Below are 22,397 nucleotides of genomic sequence, written 5' to 3' on the forward strand. Positions count from 1 at the left end.
TCTTCAAGAATACCATAACTTATTTGGAACCTCACCATCATATTTTTTTACTATTATTTTTGTCTGTGAGTATTGATCTTCAAAATAAACATTTATTTTTATGTGCAAAGACTAGAATTCTGAGTTCTGTAATGCTGGAGTAATCTATAGAAAAAAACAGGGCATTTAAGAGTCACGTAATTGTCTTTTAGCACCTTAAAAAACAGTTTCTTTTAGTTTTAATGCTAGCCTCATTACTCCAGTCTATGTCTGGATAATTAAAATCACCCATTATGCAAACATGACCTAGTTTTCCTGCATTCTCCATGTGCAAAAGTATTTTGGCTTCCTGAATCTCACAGATATTTGGTGGTTTATAGCATATCCCTACAAACATTTTTCTTTGTACTTTTACCTTCACTGCTAATTTATATCTACAAAATCTCTACATTTTCATAATTCCACTCATAAACATCTTCTCTTATAACAGGTTTTCAATCCAATTTAATACAAACATACTCTACCACCTTTTCTATTTGCTCGATCCCTCCGAAATAGGGATTAACCTTCTAAATTCACTGCCCAGTCATGAGTTTAATCCCACCATGTTTCAGTAATGCCTCTCATGTTTGTGAAACGCGTCAGCTAAAAGTGACGTCAGCAGGCCTGATGTCACTTTCAGTGACCTAATGGTAGAAGAGGTAGTGTTCAAGCTGACTAGCATGTTTCACGGGTTTACATTTGAATATGTCAAATGGGGTGGTACTGCAGAGTAGGATCCCAGTGGCTAGAGCAGCAGGGCATGTAGCGAAGACGAAGTCAGGGTCACAAGCAAGGATCAAGGCACCCGGCAAAGGTTCATAGTTGGGGTCACAAGCAGATGTCCATGACAGGCAGTAATCAGGACCAGCGCAAGGGTTTCATGCGCCCTAGGGGAACCTTACATTTTGCACTCCCCCCCCCATCTCAGTTACCAGGCTTGGCGGTGGTGGCACAGCAGGAGCTGAGCGGCACAGGAGTCAGGGAGCGCCAGTAAAAGACAATGTCAGTGGAGGGAAGACGTTGAGACAGTGGGCGGTTGTGGCAGGTGAAGACATCCGATCAGAGCAGGAGCACAGGAGACGGCAGGGGAGGTACGTGCTGTGACACCGGAAGTTAACCGGCGTCTGACTTCCGGCGCCAGAAGTCAGACGCTGGTCAACTTCCGGTGTTACAGTGCATACCTCCCCTGCCATCTTCTGTGCTCCTACTCTGATCGGATGTCTTCACCTGCCACAGCCAAGCCACCACCGCCTGCTGTCTCAACATCTTCCCTTCACTGACGTAGTCTTCTTCTGCCACTCCGCTCCCTGACTCCTGTGCCGCTCCCGTTGCACCCCTGGACATTTGCGCTCTAGGCGAGTGCCTAAGTTCGCCTAATGGACGGGCCGAACCTGGCAGTAAGAGGTATAGTCTGTGTCACAAGTAGAGGTCTTGTAACAAGGACATGCAGAATTAGGGACTGGAACGACTAGTATAAATAGCTCCTGAATCAGTGATTCTCGACCTTTTTTGTTTGGAGGAACACATGAAGTATTTCGAAAAATCTCGGGGAACTCCTATCTGGCTAACACATATTAGGCTCGACAGGGGTCAGTCACAAAATGTCACACCTCACGAGTCACCTCTATTTCCCACCCTCTACCCATGTATTTCTCTCCCCTCCATCTTACTAACTCCCCCCCTCCCGCCTCGCCTGTATTTATCCCTTGCGTCTCACTCTTACTCCCTCTTTTCCTCACTCCCTCCCGCCCCCACTCTTCTCTCACTTGCCCCTACCTTCCGTCAATTACCCCACTCTCTCTCAATCCACCCTACAAAATACATACCAAAAAACCCCACCCCCGGGGCGGGAGGGGGGGGGGTCTGTGGTCCGTATGAGGAACCCCTGAGACTGCTTCAAGGAGCCCCAGGGTTCCATGGAACCCTGTTTGGGAATCACTGCCCTGAATGGACAGGTGCAGGGGAGGTTTATATTTATTTATAAAATGTTTTACCAGTAAGTAATAAATTGAGAGTTACCTCTCATTTTCAAGTATGTTCTGGGCATAGAGTTAAGATGCCAAATAATACATGGTTACAAATACATAGTTACATAAGTGAACAGGGTATACATTATTTACAAGACATTGAATGCACAGTTAGAGATAATATATATTATAGGCGTATATAACAGTTACAGACCAGATTAAAATGTGAGACAGCTTTAGTTTTGAAAGAATTTAGGGCCTCATGCAGTAAGCGCCGATAAGGCTTTTATCGGCATTTTCCCGCCAAAATTGCATTTGAGATTCAGTAAGCGCCGATAAGTGCTCAAAATCGGCAGTTTTTCTTGCCGATAAAAATTTATCGGCATGCGGCTGCCGATAACCCACTTATCGGCACTTTTCGGCACTTTTTGAAATTGGCTGTATTCAAGTAGCCCCGAGCAGCTTATCGGTGCTGATTGGCACTCAGAAATGGAGATTTCATCGGCAATTGGTCCCGCCAACTAAAGTTGGCAAGTTGGAGGGGAGAACGATCGGCAAGGTTGCCGGGACGGCACTTAGAAAAAAAACCTCATCTCTACATCAATGGAGTCAATGGAGCGGGGACTTATAACATTATTGTAGTGTTTACGTTCTATTGCTCATAATACAAATGTGCTTGGCATTACAGTGTCAAGGTCATTCACTTCATCGTGTCACCCCTTACGTTTATTATTTGCATAACATTGTACTTTTATATGTTATGATGATTTGCGTGTCACATTAGTCTTTATGTTATGATGTGTCAAGGGAAAATCCTATACTCAACTCTTAAAGGAACAGGTCACATTATATCAAACATGTTACTTAAGTGTGCTTCAATTTATTATATGATGTAACACATTTCACACATCTAACAGATCCAGCGTATAGTAATGTTGCTATACATTATACAATGCTTGTAATGTGTAACGCATGATCAAACGTAAATGTAGCGGTTTTTTTCTTGTTTACATATACTTTGTGACCTCCCTCTTTTGATGTCGTTCGCAATTGGACACTCAATAACATTGCATGTTTACATTGTACACGATGCATTACAATCACTTCATGCTAACTTATACACACATCTAGAATAGTTACTCATTTTTACATGATTCAAACTGAATCAATAGCAACTATCCTGATGCCATTAAATTATGCATATGCACTTTACAATAACATCATGTGAATAGGTGACAATAACATGCCAAATTACACATGTTGCAACATAGTTTCTCACTGTCAATGTCATGGTTGTATCCTAATTAGATGACTGAGTGTTGCGTTCAGAAGTGGTACATGCATTACACATTCCAGAAATACTTGACAATAAATGCTTGTACAAAGCTTAACGTTACATCATTCTCAAATATCATGATTGCCTGGTGAACACACATACATAATTATTTAAATTGCTAATGCATACACGTTGGGAGTGAACTACTTGGATATGTTAATGTAACATCTTGCACTTCAGCAAGTCACCTGACATCATCACATAGGTATTTAAAGGAGGGCAATTACCTGCACATTCACAGCTACAGACCTGAAAATGATGCGAATGTTTATGAGACGGAGGAACATTCTATTTGAGGAGAGGCTTGCTGATGGAGAGGATGTCGCAGGCCAAGGAAGGGACAGGGACAGAGGCAGGGACAGTGGCAGGGACAGTGGCAGGGACAGTGACAGGGACAGGCACGCGGACGGGAGAGGTCGAGGGACTGGGAGAGGGCAGGGAGATGAGAGGAGAAGAGAGAGGAGAGAAGTTGTGCCTCGTCCTCGTTTGTACAGGGAGAGAACCCTGTTAGATGGGATGAGTGAGGAGGAGATTGTAAGTCGCTATCGTTTGAGTTCAGCAGCAATCTTAGCTCTTTATGAAGAGATACGGGGAGATTTAGATTTTGTGACAGCCAGAGGTCGTGCAGTCCCTGGGCTTGTTAAATTGCTGTGCTCATTACATTATCTTGCTTCCGCGTCATTCCAGACAACTGTGGGAATAGTGGGCGGGGTCTCGCAATCTACATTCTCGCGGGCCTTTACCCAGTTTCTATGTGCACTCAATAGACGCACTAGGAATTATATTCATTTTCCTACAGAGCACACAGAGTGGCTGGAAGTCAGGAATGGCTTTTATACCATAGCCGGGATACCATGTGTGATGGGTGCAATCGATTGCACCCATGTTGCTTTGATCCCGCCTAGTCAGAGTGAGCATGCTTACCGCAACCGTAAGCACTACCATTCCCTGAATGTACAGGTGGTATGCGATGCCACGATGAAGATTATGCATGTGGTAGCCAAATTCCCTGGTTCCAGTCACGATTCCTCTATCCTGAGAAACTCATCAGTCTTCCATGCTTTCGAAGAAGGCTATTTTGGACCTGGTTGGCTGGTGGGTGAGTACATATTATGATGTGTTAACAAACAACTCTTGGTTTTCTAGGAAATGTTGTATGTAATAATGTTAACACAAATTGTTTCATATTTGTGCACGATGGATTATAGGTGACTGAGGATACGGAATTAGGCCGTGGCTGTTGACCCCTGTGGCAAACCCTCAAAGTGAAGCAGAGGAGAGGTACAATGTTGCCCATATATCGACGCGATCCGTCATAGAGAGGACATTTGGGCTTCTCAAGACAAGATTTAGGTGTCTCGATAGAACTGGTGGGGCACTTCAATATAAGCCTGCTAAAGTGTCTGATATTATAATTGCATGTTGCATTTTGCACAATGTGGCACTCCGCAATAATTTACAAACAGACATACGTCAGGGTTTGGAGGAGGATCATCCCGTCAATTTACCAGCTGATACTGACCAAACAGCCAGTGGTGTTGAGACACGTCTGAATGTCATAAACACATTTTTTTCATGTAAGCAAATACATATATGTACATAGTACTACATAGATGTATTCATTCTTTGTTATGATAAATACATTTGTCCAAATACCATTCACTTAGGAAACAGATGAATATGGTTCGCACACCTTTCTCTTCTCTGCTGTGTAGACAATTGCATGTGGCACCGGTATGTCATTCATCAACAGGTTGTATTATACTTCTTACCAATAAAAGGTGTTGTGTGTACGTGAAGAAATAATGTGTACTAAATCTATATTTTATGTACATGCTCTTTTTGGTTATGCATACACAATAAACCTACTATGTCCATAGTCAATAGCTAGTGCAGTATGGTTACATACAATGTTTCTTTTGCAGTGTGACATGAGTCACAATGATGTGTACACTATTGTGTATTTCTGATCATATTTGACGTATTCTAGATGTTGTTTCATATCACACACAAAATGGTCAATTTTGTGTGTTGCTTACCTTAATGAACATGTCATGACAATGATTTATATTCATCCATGTTTTCTTTTTCAAGGTATATCACTTCAATGACTGCTCATGGTATGTATTTCAATTCACATATGTCATAAGATGTGCAAACCTCGATACAGGTATAGTTACAGGATGTATAAACAGAACGTAATGAAAAAGATGTGACAATTGAAACATGTCGTTTCTGTATTGTGTACGTGCGTTTAGCTACACTTGGTGGTTATTGTGCAGTGTCTTTAAAAATCATTACGGACATTACATAACATGTAATTTAGCAAACGTAACAACATCCATTCATGGAATATAAGGGTGGGGGGAGAGAAGGGGATAAACCCTGCTCAGCTATTGATTATGGGAGGAGAACATCCATTGATGCACATGAGCAATCTTAACACTCAATGCATGTTTGTATGAAAAGACACCAATGTTTTAAACATCATTAACATTGCAATGTATGTGATTAGTTGTTGTATCACTTCATCTTCATGTTGATTACTACATTGTCACATGTGTATTTATAAGTGAAAGATGTGTGTTGATTTGACGTACATGTAACATGTGTCAAAATGTTAACACCATTCCAAAGTATAGTTCTTTGGCTTCTCAACTTTTCCTAATTCATTCAACACAATGACAATGTTGTTAATATAATTTTTATTTCATTCACGTTAGTTATTCATAATGATCATGATCCTGTATAACTAATGTCAACATATGAACAAAAATGAAGTGGACATTTGCATACGCACACATTTCAGCAACAGTGTGTGTGTGTGTTGTAGTTTTTGTGTGATGCATGTATTTCTACATGAAATAATATAAACAAACATAATAATGTTGCTTTTATCATCGGCCTCACTTAGCTATGTATGTGTTGAACGTTTACTAATAACACTAAACTATAGTTAGTCGTGTGAATAAAATGTACACACAAATGTTCATGGTTTCATGATCTTTAACAAACATGCATTAGCTCATGCATGTTAGGTTAGCACTACAACTTAGGTGAAAATATAAAATGCACACGACTAAACAGTTTCTATCACCTCCCTATTGTTATTGTGTACGTTCACATACAATGTCTACGAGTTGTTATGCAGCATTTACATTCTTTGACAAGTCACACGTGAGATTATAATATATAGTAGTGTTTGCTGAGTGATAATGGTGGTTGCATATATCACATACAGTAGCAATACATATAATGTTAGTAGAAAATAACCAAAAAACAATATAAGTTCTAACTTCAGTGCTTAGCAACATCGTTATGTTAATTAAGTGCATAGTAAATATTTGCATAAGAGGATAACATTATGTAGTGATTGTTAATTTGCGCACCAATCATTGAAAGCATTGTTACATATTTATTATAATAATTATTCGCTCGTCGTCACAATCATCTAATATAACGATTGGCTTATCTGAAATCATACATTGGTCCCATGTATTCATCCGCGACATCTGTGAAATACAGCAAACACATGATGTTCAAAGATGGCACATTTATATATGTCTCAGCATGACAACGCTTAACACATCTCTATATGATTGTGGATATTCACACATAAGTAACGTATATGTTTAAACTGCAAGGATAAAACTACACATACAGAACTGTGTCATTTTTCAAATGGCGTTGCTGGCATTACTACGGATATCATTTTTCCGGTGCCTGTATACATAATAATGTGCGCGCACAACGTCTGTTGCGCGCGCACGGCACGAATGTGTGGACTAAGTCTTAGCGCATGCGCAAAACGATGTGTACGCTATGCGTTCAATACATGTCCCTCCATGGTGCTGCTAGCAGTACGCATATCATGGCTGCAAGTTATGATATGTAAGCGAAACAAAATCACTTCTACACACGTACATATCTAAACTTTGTAAACGGATGTGTGCCCACGTAAAAAACGGACGATCAGCCAATGAGCGAACAAAAGACGTGTGACGTCATGTTAAGGCACCGTGAAATGCACGCAAACACCCCTCCCACTGAATTAACATTGGCCTCCAGCGCTGTACACGCACCGCCCCATCGACGCGTGCGCATGACACACTGCACTTAACAATAAGCTACGGGCACAGCCAATACGGTTTCACACGCGCACGTCGGTTGGGGGCGGGGCTTGCATTGGTAAACCTTTTTAAGGACACCTTGGGTCATGACCACGGTCCCATGTCATATGTGGGCGACACTTTGTTTTTATATGTTGAATGCTAAACAATGAGGTGTGTGTGTGTTACAGTTAGTGTAACATGTTGAAATGATACTTTAAAAGCAATAATAATCTAGGATTTAGGACTCCGTCACCAATGTGTACTAATGGTTCGTCATGTAGTATATTGTTATAGGAAATAATGTCTTTGTGCACGCTACATGTAAGCCTGTCTGCAATGTTAAGCTGTATCCACTCATTTGGCTAACAAATGGTGTATATTATTAATGTAGACATATATAATTTGAGTAAAGGCATAACGAAATTTGTATTTACCATTCTTGTAGAAGTCAAAACTGATTTGGCTGCAACTGCTCACTGCAGGAAGGCACAACAGTATCATCCATGGTTGAGGCAACCGTTGAATCCTGAATCACACACATCTCCATGAGGGCGTCATATGGATCTGCAGTGGCTTCTTCAAACAAGACGTCCGGAGGTACGTACAGTTGTTAGTTGTTTTCCCATCCACATTGGTATTGCCCATATAAGTTTGGATACATATCATAGTAGTTATGTCCATCTTGCATCTCGTCTGGCTGAATGGAGGGTGCAGGTAGATCAGCAGACGCGACAGTCGGTGCGGCTTCAGTGTCACTAGTATTAGGCAAAAATATGCTATTTAACTGAAGATATGTTCCATGTTCCATGGTAAGTTTAAATGATGGAGCAACATGCCAGCATCCATATCGTTGATCTAGCCAATCATGGACACGCTCAAAACAGTCATTTGCGGATAATGTGAATCGTACAGAAGTTTTAAAATTTCGTTGTATGTCAGGTTGTTGGTAGTATGGATATTTCTATTCAATCAAGTCATAGATTTTGGCCACGTTTGCACTTTTCTCTGGCGTTGATTCGATTGCTTCATAAATCAAAAATGTGTATGATTTACGTGGATGGCTGTGCAATGTGGAAGCTTCTGCCATTTCTTCTCTCTTCAAGTGTACGTTGTGTGAAGTTGAACGCATATGGATGTCTGCTGAATGTGTGAACGGTTTCTTCCAAGGTTATAATAAAACCTAGCAGTTATACGCCTAGGTTTTCTCCCACAAGAAATTTGTTACAATCATTGGCTGAAATTCTTTGGGTAAGATACTCTTTTCACAGGAATCGAAACTTTACTTTCGGCTTAGGCAATCAACATGTGGAAAACAAGTAGACTCTTTTAATTACAATAACAATGTGTGTGAAATCATCTACAGTGCTAAGCTGAACAGATTTCTGGTTACACTTAGCTAGATGTAACCACACACACACATATGTATGTTTGTCTCTTTTGCTGTTTTTCTCTCTGTCTGTTTATCTCTCTTTCTCTCTCTGTTTCTCTCTCTCTTTGACTCTCTCTGTTAGTCTCTCTTGATATATACATAGATATAGATATATATATAAATAAATATATATATAATTAGATATATATATTTATGTATATATAATTTACTATATATTGTGTGTAGATATATATATGTATATAGATATGTAGATATATATAGAGATAGATATATATAGATATATATATATCTATATATATATATATATATAGATATATATATATCTATATATATATATATATTTATATCTAACTATATATATATAGATATATATCTACATGAAAATATGGAAGATACCACATTGTACCGCACCCAAATGAAGCTAAAGGATTTACTGAAAAAACAGGCACAACTAGACAGCGATATCATCTTCCTCAGCAAATGCAAGAAGGAGCATCTGATCCCGAAAGGACTCGTCCTCAAAAACCCACTTGCTACCACATACAACACAAAATTCTCCCAACAACTGTGCACCAGGAACTCAGAAAGATTAAGGAACCATCTCATCAGCATCTGTTACAGCAACAGGAGAAAGACAAAGGTGACAATAGACAGCATCCTGGAGACAGGAGAAATTCACACAGACACATGGAGAGGACTCCAAACATTCCATGAAAAACTCCTGAAGGGTCTAATTAGCAATAAGGAAAAGAAACTGCACAGACTGAGGCTAAGAATGAGATACTCTGCAGCAGCCAGCACAACAACTAATAATACAAACATTGACAGTCACCAAGAGCAGGACTGCACTGTTAACCTCTCATATTACACACCTAATCAAGCAGAGTCCTCAGTATTATCAAAGGGTCTCACATTCTGCCCTACCAAGCCTATGGACAAGATTGAGCTGTGCAGTGACCTAGAAGAATACTTCAGAAGGCTGCGTCTTAAGGAGTTTTTCCATGACAGACACAACCAAAATTATGCCAACACTGCAGAAGGAGAGCCGCTGCACATGAGCAGGGAGAAGCAAAAATCAAACTGGATCCCACAAACTGGGCGCAACCCCACATTGGACCGGTACATTGAAAGCTTCAGACACAGCGCCAAAACCACCATCCTGGACAAAGTAAGGAAACAAACATATAATCTGACACTGATGGAGAGGAGAGCCATAGAATCGCTAAAGGCCAACCACAACATAACAATCAAACCTGCGGACAAGGGAGGAGCAGTGGTCATAATGAACACCACAGACTACCTGCGGGAAGCACACAGGCAACTCTCTGATTCAAAGTACTACACCCAACTGCAGGAGGATCCAACTAAAAAATACATGCGAGAACTCAACAGGATCATTAAAACACTCCCGATCCACACAAGAGAACAAATTCTGGACCTGATACCAGCTAACCCAAAACCTGGCACATTCTACATGCTCCCTAAAATTCACAAAGAGGGTAACCCTGTGCGCCCTATTATCTCTGGATCTGGCACACTTACCGAGAATATTTCTGGCTGGGTGGAGGGCATTCTAAAACCACTTGTCAGGAACACACCCAGCTATATCCAGGATACCACCGACCTGCTAAACAAACTGAATGCCACTGGCCCCCTCCCTACAGGAACACTACTAGCAACTATGGATGTAGAGTCACTTTATACAAACATCCCCCACGAGGATGGGATTTCAGCCTGCAGATACTTTCTGGGATCGCAGGAGCCACTCACAGAGACAGTGACTAAATGCATTGAATTTATTCTGACCCATAACTACTTCACATTTGGAAATGACACATACCTCCAGACAACCGGGACCACTATGGGTACTCGGATGGTGCCACAGTATGCCAATCTGTTCTGCGCAAAACTGGAAAGTGACTTTCTGTCCACCTGTCACTTGAAACCCCTTACATACCTTCGCTACATCGATGACATCCTCCTGATTTGGACCTCTGGCGAACAGGACCTCCTACAGTTCTATGACAACTTCAATACTTTCCACCCGACCATCAACCTCAAACTCACCCATTCCCCGGATGAAGTACATTTTCTAGACACCACCACTACTATAAAGAACAACCAACTACAGACTTCTGTATACCGCAAACCTACAGAGAGAGCCAGCTATTTGAGGGACAACAGCTTCCACCCGACACACACCAAACATGCAACCATCTACAGTCAAGCCATACGATACAACCAGATATGCTCCGACACAGCAGACAGAGACCAGCGGATTAAAGCCTTGAGATCAGACTTTATAAACCGTGGATATAACCACAGAATTGTAGACCAGCAAATTCACAAAGCCACCAGAATACCAAGAAGTGATCTCCTTGAATACAAACAGAAGGAGACAAGCGACAGGGTTCCTTTGGTGGTCACATATAACCCACACCTAGGAGCCCTACGCAAGATCGCCAGGAAACTACAACCCATCCTCCAGGAAGATACAAGACTGCAACAGGTCTTCCCTGTAGCACCCTTATTATCATACAGACAACCCCATAATCTCAAGAATATTATGGTGAGGAGTAAAGTATTCAGCAGTACAACTGAATGCGGGACAAAACCATGCCAGGACCCAAGATGCAAAACCTGCGCAATGCTCTACACAGCGGACACAATACAAATACCACACAAGAATCGGGAATACAAAATCAGAGGAGGGTTCACCTGTTCCTCCAGCAATGTCGTGTACCTCATCATGTGCATGAAATGCCCAGGGGGCTGCTACTACATAGGTGAGACAGGACAGGGGCTAAACAAGAGAATGAACCTGCATCGCCACAGCATCACACGTGGAACAAGAGACAGTCCTGTTGGCGAACATTTCTCTGACTCTGGCCATAAGATGAACGATCTGAGGGTTGCCATACTCAAAGGTAATCTTAAAACCCCGAAAGAGAGACGGTTGCATGAATACAAATTTATGCAACTGTTCGGGACACTTAGCAGTGGCCTAAACAGAGATCGAAATTTTATGAGTCATTACTGACACTAGCGAACTCTCTTCCCATGAGCGCTAAAGGCCATGTCTGTACATACTGTGCTATATGTATGCACACACAGCTGTCTCTCACACATACTAATACTCCTTATTTTTCCATCCATATACACCAATAGGGACCACATAGTATCCACACACACTTTTAGTTGTGCTACAAACTCTCACATTTCCACACCCACCCACACCATTTATATCCCTCTCACTCCACACACACCTTGTGTAGAGCACTGTTTATACTGTGGGCTCTCCATTCATTTTTATTCACACTGATACACATACACACTCTTTCTTCACTTGCTTTCAGTTACCCTTTGACACCTCTAGCCATAAAACACATCCACACCGGGGGAAGGACAAGCACAGATAACATTCCAAGAGACACTGTTTTTAAGTTATCCTTGCTTCATTCATTGTAACATCGCCGGAAGAAGAGATCATTGTATCTCGAAAGCTCGCACAAATAAAAGCATTTCGTTAGCCACAGAACGGTATCATCTATTTATTTTTTGATTATTGAAGCTCGGCAAACACGGTACTGATACCTCTACATTTAAATATATATAAATATATATATATATAGATATATATACTGCTGCGGCACAGTTTATTCGAGCATTTGCCCGTTCTGTGCCGCAGCAGTAGCCTGGCGCGCGCCCGAGTGTGACGGGCGCGCGCCGAAGCAGCGGAAGAGCGCCCTCCGATCGGGGCGCTCTCCCTACCGCTGCCGGGTCCGCCGGGTCCCCCGGAACCCCCTGCCGCTGTCCCGCGATCGCGGGACACCAGGGCTCCCTCGGGGAGCCCCTGGACACGCGTGCAGGGGGCGCACGCTCCCGATGACGCGTGACCGCGCGTCTATGACGCGCGGCACGCCGAGGGGCGGCCACTAGCAAGCCGGGAGATTTCCCGGCTTGCGGTACCGACCACACTTCAATAAAGTGTGTCGGTAGTGTATATAATCTCTATCTGTACATTGAAGGCCTTGTGTGCTAACAGGCCTTGTTGTAATTCTATTAACACTTAATTACAGTTTATAACATTACTGGGTAAGTATGTCTGAGGGCCTATTTGAGTCAGCTGTGTATAAATAGTAGTTAACAGCAAACAAGGCCTCTTTTGAGCCATGAAGGCCTGTACTGTTAATTCTGATTATATATATATATATTATATCAGGGCTGCACAACACGCGGCCCGCAGGCCGCATGCGGCCCGCCTGGCCTCTCTGTGTGGCCCTCGATGAGATTTAAAAAAAAAAAAAAAAAACTTTGAAAAAAAAAAACTTTGAAAAAAAAAAAAAACTTTGAAAAAAAATGGCGCCGATTCCCTGCGGTCCCGGCGCGCATGCGCTAGGCCCGCTCCGCCCCCCCCTTCCCTGCTCCCAACGTGGGGCGGAAGGGGAAGCAACACGCAGCTCCTCTGCGGGCCCGCTCCCCCCCCCCTGCTCCCAACGTGGGGCGGAAGGGGAAGCAACACGCAGCTCTTCTGCGGGCCCGCTCCCCCCCCCTGCTCCCCCCCCTGCTCCCAACGTGGGGCGGAAGGGGAAGCAACACGCAGCTCCTCTGCGGGCCCGCTCCCCCCCACCCTGCTCCCAACGTGGGGCGGAAGGGGAAGCAACACGCAGCTCCTCTGCGGGCCCGCTCCCCCCCCCCTGCTCAAGCCCCCTGCTCCCAACGTGGGGCGGAAGAGGAAGCAACACGCAGCTCCTCTGCGGGCCCGCTTCCCCCCCCTGCTCCCAACGTGGGGCGGAAGGGGAAGCAACACACAGCTCCTCTGCGAGCCCGCTCCCCCCCCCCTGCTCCCAACGTGGGGCAGAGGGGGAAGTAATAATTAAATAATTCAGCTATTCCTCCAGCGGCCTGCTTCTCACCGCTTCCCTCCGCGGCCAGCTTCTCGCGTCCCCCACGAGCTCACCTCCCGTGCCCTCCTCCCCCCTCCCCCCAGCCCGCGCCCCCAAGCCCACCTCCCATCCCAGGCAGCTGCCGCAGGGATATCGGGGGCAGGAGGAGCAAGCGTCCAGCGGCAACCTGCACCCACCCGGGTCAAGGTAAGTCACTGTCACTGTTAGTCACTGTCACCCAAGTCACTGTCACCCAAGTCACTGTCACCCACCCACCCAGTCACTGTCACCCACCCAGTCACTGTCAAGTCACTGTCACCCACCCACCCAGTCACTGTCACCCACCCAGTCACTGTCACCCACCCACCCAGTCACTGTCACCCACCCACCCAGTCACTGTCAAGTCACTGTCACCCACCCACCCAGTCACTGTCAAGTCACTGTCACCCACCCACCCAGTCACTGTCACCCACCCAGTCACTGTCACCCTGTCACCCAGTCACTGTCACCCACCCACCCAGTCACTGTCACCCACCCACCCAGTCACTGTCAAGTCACTGTCAGTGTCAGTGTCACTGTCACCCACCCACCCACCCACCCACCCACCCACCCACCCACCCAGTCACCCACCCAGTCACCCACCCACCCAGTCACCCACCCACCCACCCAATCACCCACCCACCCAATCACCTACCCAGTCACTGTGTCCCACCCAGTCACTGTGTCCCACCCAGTCACTGTGTCCCACCCAGTCACTGTGTCCCACCCCGTCACTGTGTCCCAACCCGTCACTGTGTCCCACCCCGTCACTGTCACCCACCCACCCAGTCACTGTCACCCACCCACCCAGTCACTGTCACCCACCCAGTCACTGTCAAGTCACTGTCACCCACCCACGCACCCAGCCACTGTCACCCACCCAGCCACTGTCACCCACCCAGCCACTGTCACCCACCCAGTCACTGTCACCCACCCAGTTACTGTCACCCACCCAGTCACTGTCACCCACCTATCCACCCAGTCACTGTCACCCACCCAGTCACTGTCACCCACCCACCCAGTCACTGTCACCCACCCAGTCACTGTGTCCCACCCAGTCACTGTCACCCAGTCACTGTCATCCACCCAAGGGGGGAGAGTGATGTGAGGTGCAAGGGGGGGAGAGTGATGTGAGGTGCAAGGGGGGGAGAGGGATGTGAGGTGCAAGGGGGGAGAGGGATGTGAGGTGCAAGGGGGGAGAGGGATGTGAGGTGCAAGGGGGGAGAGGGATGTGAGGTGCAAGGGGGGAGAGGGATGTGAGGTGCAAGGGGGGAGAGGGATGTGAGGTGCAAGGGGGGAGAGGGATGTGAGGTGCAAGGGGGGAGAGGGATGTGAGGTGCAAGGGGGCAGAGGGATGTGAGGTGCAAGGGGGCAGAGGGATGTGAGCTGCAGGGGGGAGGGATGTGATCTGCAGGGGAGAGGGATGTGAGCTGCAGGGGGGGTGTGGTGTGTAGGGGGGTATTGTGTGTTTGATGTGGAGGGGGGTATTGTGTGTGGGTGTGTGTGGGTGAGGGGGAGAGATGGGGGTATGAGAGATAGATGGGGAGTATCGCAATGGTTGATAGTGTTGGGTTCTGGGGGAGATATGAGGATGATGATGATAGGTGCTGGAGGAGAGATGATGATGATGATGATGATGATGATGATGATGATGATGATGATGATGATTTTACCCGTGCGGCCCAATTTATTTTTCCTTGGAGCAGTTCGGCCCTTCGCACTTTACGAGTTGTGCAGGCCTGTATTATATATAGAGTGCTAAACTAAAGCCATTGATGTGTGTAAGTAGGCCTTGTTGTAATCATATTGAAAATTAATTACAGGTGAGTGAATTATGGGCTCAATCATACTGATGCCATAATTTTAGCAAGTGTCCTAACATTTATATCTCATTAAAACAAGGCCTGTTTGCTGACAACAGTGGCACATATACATATATATATATATATATATCTGTATTAATCCGTTAATATATATATATATACACACACACACTCACACACTGTGTGTGTGTGTGTGTGTGTGTGTGTGTGTGTGTGTGTGTGTGTGTGTGTGTGTGTGTGTGTGTGTGTGTGTGTGTGTGTGTGTGTGTGTGTGTGTGTGTGTGTGTGTGTGTGTGTGTGTGTGTGTGTTTGTGTGTGTATACATATATCCATAGAGATACAGAGACTACAGATATATTCATACACACTAACAGATCTGTTATTGTAACCAAAAATCATACATGATCACATGCCAACATTATGAACTATGAAAGAAGATTAAGTTAATGTGTTACAGAGTTAAGACACCAGAAAACACAACATCAAAATGTATGCTGTTATATGGATAGTTACTTAAAGCTGTATGTCAATAATATTAGCATGCAATGACTATCTACATTACCAAACAAACCCACATACATCTCATCTTGAACAAGAGCTAAGTGAATGTCAGCTTCTATAAACATGGCAAGTGTGTAATGTTGTACCATTAATCAACTGATGATTAATACATATTCATATGTTATTAAATATGGATTAATTCAGTCAGTGAACATTTCTAAACATTCATGTGTACAAGGACATACTTGAATGTTAGCAAGCATCTGTACATGATCATACATACACTATGCATGAAATAGTGTGCAGTAAACACCACCAGGACACCAACACATTTAGTGAATGTAATTATTTATTTTTGTTTATCCTTTTGAGAGCGAGTCACAGGCCTGCTTGTTGGCTGTTGTGTTTGCCTTTTCCCTTTGCCAAGTACTTTGGCCTTTAATGTACTACTTGTACTGGTCTTTGGCAGTTCTGTGGCACTGGGTGTGGGCTGTTGCACTTCAGGGGCACTGGGTGTGGGCTGTGGCACTTCAGTGGCACTGGGTGTGGGCTGTTGCACTTCAGGGGCACTGGGTGTGGGCTGTGGCACTTCAGTGGCACTGGGTGTGGGCTGTTGCACTTCAGGGGCACTGGGTGTGGGCTGTGGCACTTCAGTGGCACTGGGTGTGGGCTGTGGCACTTCAGGGGCACTGGGTGTGGGCTGAGGCAGTTGTGAACCAGTTGCTAAACATTGCACGACTGAGGTTGGAGCAGTTTCTTGTTTTGGTGTTTTAATCTTTTTCCAAAAGCTGGTTAGTAGTAATTGTTGCCCTAACTTTCTTTTTCGTGTCTCATTTGTAGGTGTCCGTTCCTGATTTTGAACAGATGTAAGCAGTTGGATGTTGACAGGGACCTGCACATAACTTGCACCTATTGTACCGGTATCATCCACAACTGGGGAATGAAGAACTGATGTCTCTGGAGAAAAAGTAGCAGCATGTAAAGATCCATCCTCAGATGGGGTAAAGTGGAATTGTTGTTCTCTAGCAGTAATTCGCAACTGATTTGCTTGGCTTAGATTCACAACTATTGCTTGTAATGTCCTGTTTAAATTTTGTATTTCTTTAGGAACTTGGATGATGACTCTTTCAATTTGTGACATTTGTGATATTGTCCTTTCCTGCAGTGATATCATCCTTTCAAGCACTGATTTCATTTCTGAATGGCGACGATTTTCTTCACCCAAGATTCTTTCTTCAGAAGCTGCAATAGCTGAGTAGGTGTCACGAGCAGGAGGAGTTGAATGCTGGGTTAATCCACGAGTGGGAACATCTTCATGGTCACTTGAGTGAATTTGTCCTTGAGTGGCAACATCTGCTTCTACAAATAAAGAAAGACATTATGAATTGGCATGCAACTTGCACTTGTTTTTCAATATAATGAGAGTCGTTCTCACAGTGTAACCCATAACATGTTTCCATAATTTTTCATTTGTGTCAAATTAAAAGTTTATGCTTGAAGTAACAATTATGTTTCGACTCAGTGTGAAAGAAGAATGAATGAAAGGTTGTTGTAACCTCACAACTCCTAGCTGATAGTTTACAAGACACACAATACATGTTGTCATGAAAAACTACATCTTCTGTGACAATAACTAATGTGAAGTTAATTACATGTGAAAGGCATTTATGTCGCATGGCAAATTAACATCTAGAAATGTACACATTAGATGTGCTGCACCTCATACACTCCCCTTCCATGCTTGATGACGAGCTGGATGAGCCAGGTGATGAGACATGTTCAGTGTCAGGTGACACATGAGCTTCAGGAGCAACTAGATAGAAGAATAACATTAGAATTTTATTGACATGTGTACATAATTAACATAAAGTTTGTGTAGTGGGAGTATTTATGGCTAAATATCAGCATCACATAAGGAAATGACAAGATGTTTCTGGCAAGCTGTACATTATCCATCTTAACATCAATGTACATGTGAACCTAATTGGCACATTTATTGTTAAAACCATACAACATACAATGTTCATGCAGGAATGCGTTGTAAAATTAAGTGTTCTGTTGGACATACACTGCATATGTTATGTAGTAATCTAACAATAATAATGTACTTCACTACCATGACAGCAAAGTTAACTCTACTTATAATTCAGTACCTAATTGTGGAAATGTGAATGAATGTTTTTAGTAATATGTGTGAACATTTAAGAGAAGCAGGTGTAGCGCTCAATGTGGCTGACACTCATCAACACATGCAGTGTGTCGTTCACAGATGCTACTGGTGTGATAATGTGGCGTATCTATAAGGTTAAAAGAAGATATGAGTGAACGAATGAGTAACGTACGTTTTCATATATAGTAGCCTGGTGGGTGAAAGTTTTCATAGAATTACCATTTCAAATGAATGTGATGAACTTCTGTTCACCTTGTCAGCTTCTAACAACTGTAGTACCTCCCCCAATACGTGACAGCACCCTGACCTTTTATTTGTTTCTACCACCTGGCGTCCCACAAGACTTGATCGTAACATGACCCTGTGATCTGGCTCGGTGCCCAACCCCACACCCTGTGTTCTCCTCTATGCTGTAATTACATATTAATTGCAGCTGGTTTCACACACCGGTACATGAGCGAAAGACAAATCTGAAGTGAGCTACATATGAACACAATTAAATACCATATGGTACATGTTCCTATTTTTGCTCTCAGTATACTACATGAAGCGAAAAAAAGATCTTTAATTAAACATAACGAAATGTGTTTGTGCAAATTATGAAAGTTCGCCTTTGAATGCACTATCTTCAATGCCAGACTTGATGAGGCAGTAATGGCCTGTTTATAGGTGTAACATAGATTATCACAAATTTGTTTTATATATATATATATATATATATATATATATATATATATATATATATATAGCAACTGTAAATATTACTGTATGCTCATTTGCATGACTTAGACAGGTCTGCAACCCTGTCTTTCCCCATTATCGCCCAGCATACAGCGCTTCCACTGCAGCAAGGGATTCTGGGAAATGACATGCAAATGATCACTCAGTGCCACCATTTGCCACCATATATATTGTTACTTTTTGTAGGACAACTAGATATAAATATATATAGATAGATAGATAGATAGATATAGAGAGAGATACATATATACAGATATATATGTAGGTATGCTTATATTGGGAAGAAAGTATAAGTTGCAGCGGAAATATAGATAAGAACTATAACCTACGACACGCCTAGTACAGTAACATTTGTCACCTGGTGGAAATGGAACCGAATAAATTCCGATATCTCTGTCCCCGGGCAAACCCTCCACGACGACAGGAAGAAATTTTTCCCGCATCGGCTCCTCCAATGGTGTTAAGATTAGAGCTTGTGCTGGCGGCCCATCTCCAGTGCCAGAAGCATGCATCCATTGTGCTTGTATTTTTTTCTTTAAGTTTGCCCTGATATCATCGAATCTCTTCCGACAATTCGCCCGGTCCCTGACATGATTCCCACACGCAGACACAGCCAAGGTTATTTGATCCCATTTCTTTTTTTGATGCTGAACTTGTTCGCCCTTGAAATACATACAAAAAAAATTACGTTAATTATTATTATAAAAACGATCAGTTTCCTAAACTGCTACCTGTTCCAAGAGATACCAAACATGCTGGTTTAGGTGTAATATGTGTACCACATGAGCATTTACGTGTAAACATAGAAATGTAAGGAAGCTTGCATGAATATTGTATGAACTTTGGCAACATTTTTCGACTGATTGTTATGGTCGTTCTAAATCATGAAGGAATATGTGTGTAACAATTAAGTTTAATTGATAGATATTATACTATAATATTTTGATATTAAGACATCTCACATGACCTAGGATAACATGTCTTTGAAGAATGAATGCAAAGATAGACTTACCTAGTAAATGCCCATACAGACAGTCATAGTGCTCCAGAATCCCTGTGATAAGAACTGTGTTTTCCTCTTCATTGAACCGAGGATTACGTGGCCGCTCCACACGTTTCTTCCGAATACGTGCAGGCCCAGAGCTTGGCTGATGCTGACTGGACTCTCCTTTTTCCAATAGAAGAGACTCCAATAGCGGGCCACCAGCAACCACCCCACCACCAGACACCCCAGCAGCACCAGCAACAGAGCCACCAGCAGCACTCGACTCTCACAGCAACACAACTCGCACTCCCAGCAACACCATTCGCACTCGCAGCAACAGCACTCACCTGAATCCTACGTTCACTCAGACGCGTACTCACACGACTACCAGTATCACTCACACCAGCATCACTCTTCCCACGCCTTGCGGCCATACCTCTAGCACTCACAAAGAACAGAAAAGAAATTTAAAGCCAATCGCACTGAACACTTACAAAGTGAAAACAAGACAAAGATGTAAACAAAACAACACAGGACAAACCTCTCACAATACACCACAACTGTCTCAGTCAATATGAAATATGTAAATCGGCCAGCTCTGTGTGTCTCTCTCTCTCTCTCTCTCTCTCTCTCCCAACAACACAGAGAATGATTAAAAATACACGCTGCCTTTAAATGGGCCGCTCAATCCAAAACATGCTTGCTTCGGCAGATTCAGCAAGAAGTTTCATTGGGGAACCTAACACCACCTCGCCATGCACGCCGATACACCTGTGTGTGATCGGCAAATCATCGCCAGAGTGGGAGCAAATGTTTTTGGCTTGATTCGGAAAGGATTCGGCACTTATTGCATACGGAGAGGGAAAATCGGCCGAATCATGCCGATAAGGTACCCTTGGCGATTGCACTTTTTCGGCCCTTACTGCATAGAGCCCTTAGACTGGTGGTGCCTGTATGAGTCTCCGGATGATTGTTCCAGTTTTGGGGTGCATGGTAAGAGTAGGACGAGCAGCCGGATACTTTGCTGAACATTGGAACCATGAACAGTCTTTTGGAGTTAGATTTCAGATAAGTGCTGCATGTGGTAGGGGTGAGGAGCTATTTCAGATAGACGGGTAGCTTGCCCAGAAAGTATTTGAAGGCGTGACAGGAAAGATGAACTTTGCGCCTAGACTCAAGTGATGACCAATCTAGTTCTTTGAGCATTTTGCAGTGATATGTGTTGTAGTTGCATTGCAGAACAAAATGGCATATTGAATTGTAGAGGGTATCAAGTTTGCTAAGGTGGGTTGGTGTGCCGAGCCGTATACTGTGTCCCCATAGTCGATAATTGGCATTAGTATCTGCTGTGCGATACGCTTTCTGACCAGCAAACTTAGGGAGGATATGTTCCTGTAAAATACACCTAGTTTGGCATAGGTTTTGGATGTCAGGGTATCAATATGCATCCCAAATATTAAATGGGAGTCAAACCATATGCCCACGTATTTTAACCTAGTAACAGGAGTTTGGGTGGTATTAGCATTGGTCCTGATCTGGAGCTCAGTCATTGGAAGCTTTAAAAATTTAGCCTTGGTCCCAAATACCATTGTTACAGTCTTGTCAGTGCTTAAAATCAGGTTTCAGAGTCTGAAAGATTTCTTTAAAGCACTAGCAAGAGGAGTAAGAGGAGCAACAGTCCCGGTGGAAGAGCAGGGGAACTGGAGACTGGGAGTGAGAACAACCTCAGAGATGTCCTTGACATTGAGCAGCCCTGGTAGCGAAGAGGGATAACTGCAGGATGGGAGAGGGAGGACCAAATCCTGTCAGGGATGTCCCAACAAAATTCATCCTCAAATCCTCCTCAGATTCTAAGTTTCTATGATGCACTTTTTAAATAGTAATTGAGTTTAGCTTGCAGTAGTAGTTTGAGTTAGTTTTATTTTATGGTAAGGTATATTAGTTTGATATGTATAGTATTAGTTTTGTGTGGGTTTCTATTAGTTTTAGAATTTACGGGACTTTATCTCCTCCACTGCAGACAGGGGTATTAATAGTAGATTGCATGATTTTCTTACAAGCACTATTTGTAGAAGTTTGAGCTGAGATCAAGCAGTTTGGATACACTTCAATCACTTACTTTACAGGTAATTATTAGACTTGGCAACATTTCATGTCTTGTTGGGTTACTTTTTAACATATTATTTTATGCCGCTTCCTTTAGTTCATTGATACGGAGATTCCTGGTCTTTGTTGCAAAATTAGTGATAGAGACCAGTGACATAACTACATTTCTTCTGCTGCCCTGCAAAACATTTTTTAAAGGGCCCTCCAAATTAAAAACGCAAAATAAATCTAGAGTTTCCAAAAGAGTCCCTGCATCAGTAAGCTGTTTCCCCATGGAGAGGCTGCTATTTAAGACATCACTGTGACAGTAGGGGGTAGCC

The sequence above is a fragment of the Ascaphus truei genome, chromosome 5 (assembly GCF_040206685.1).
Source record: "Ascaphus truei isolate aAscTru1 chromosome 5, aAscTru1.hap1, whole genome shotgun sequence".
Classification (NCBI taxonomy): Eukaryota; Metazoa; Chordata; class Amphibia; order Anura; family Ascaphidae; genus Ascaphus; species Ascaphus truei.